Genomic DNA, 1,295 nt, shown 5'->3' on the forward strand with positions numbered 1-1,295 from the left:
AGGTGAAAACCATCTCTTCTAAAAATGCAAAACTTAGCCAGGCGTGGTAGCGTGTGCCTGTAGTCCCAGATACTTGGGAGGCTGGGGCAGGAAAATTGCTTGAACCTGGGAGGCAGAGGTTGCACTGAGCTGCGATCACACCTTTGCACTCTAGCCTGGGCAACAGAGGGAGACTGAGTCTCAAAAAATATATATACTTTGGGAGGCCGAGGCAGGTGGATCACGAGGTCAAGAGATCGAGACCATCCTGGTCAACATGGTGAAACCCCGTCTCTACTAAAAATACAAAAAATTAGCTGGGCATGGTGGCGCATGCCTGTAAGCCCAGCTACTCAGGAGGCTGAGGCAGGAGAATTGCCTGAACCCAGGAGGCGGAGGTTGCGGTGAGCCGAGATCGCGCCATTGCACTCCAGCCTGGGTAACAAGAGCGAAACTCCGTCTCAAAAAAAAAAAAAAAAAAAATTAATATATTAAAATATATAACATTTTTATATCCTATATTGTATAATATACAATTTATTATGTATATATATGTTTATAATTTTTGTTTTTTCTTTTTTGTTTTAATTTAAATTTCTTTCTTTCTTTTTTTTTAATTTACTTTAAGCTCTGGGGTACATGTGCACATCCCGCAGGCTTGTTGTTGCATAGGTACACACATGCCATGGTGGTTTACAGTCTCCGTTCCCCACCTCACCTACATCAGGCATTTCTCCCAGTGTTTTCCCTCCCCAGCATCCCCGCCCCCCGCTATCCCTCCCCTAGCCCTCCACCCCCCAACCTACCCAGTGTGTGATGTTCCCCTCCCTATGCCCACGTGTTCACATTGTTCAACACCCGCCTACGAGTGAGAACATGCAAAAATATGGAACACTTCATGAATTTGCGTGTCATCCTTGCACAGGGGCCATGCTAATCTTCTCTTTCCGGGCTCTGAGTCCCATCCCCAATTCTCATCCAGTGGCACCCCTATTGCTGAGAAGCTTCTTAGGCTTTGTCGCTGGGCCCTCTGGTAACAACCCCTTGCAGACACAACCCCTTCAGGAGACACACACACACACACACACACACACACACACACACAAACACACACACACTCTCTCTCTCAGCCTCTTCATGGAAAGCTCTTTCTCTTCTGGCTCTGAATGAAACCTAGCTCTCTCCATAACAGTCTCTGGAAACTCTTCAGCATCCCCAGGGCCAGGGTGCATGATGATAGAGCAGGGTGGTGAGCAGAGGGAAATGATGGCCCCTCCTCTCTCCCCGCTCACCTGGCTCCATCTTCATGCCACAGC

General features: G+C 48.0%; 1 pseudogene; it reads right to left on the reverse strand.

The window, feature by feature from the left end:
* Positions 1–859: 859 nt before the first annotated feature.
* LOC135276121 (U6 spliceosomal RNA) lies at positions 860–927 on the reverse strand (annotated as a pseudogene).
* Between the last annotated feature and the right edge of the window lie 368 nt (positions 928–1,295).

The sequence above is a fragment of the Aotus nancymaae genome, unplaced genomic scaffold (assembly GCF_030222135.1).
Source record: "Aotus nancymaae isolate 86718 unplaced genomic scaffold, 86718_ANA_hifiasm-v0.15.2.pri h1tg000020l, whole genome shotgun sequence".
NCBI classification, from domain to species: Eukaryota; Metazoa; Chordata; class Mammalia; order Primates; family Aotidae; genus Aotus; species Aotus nancymaae.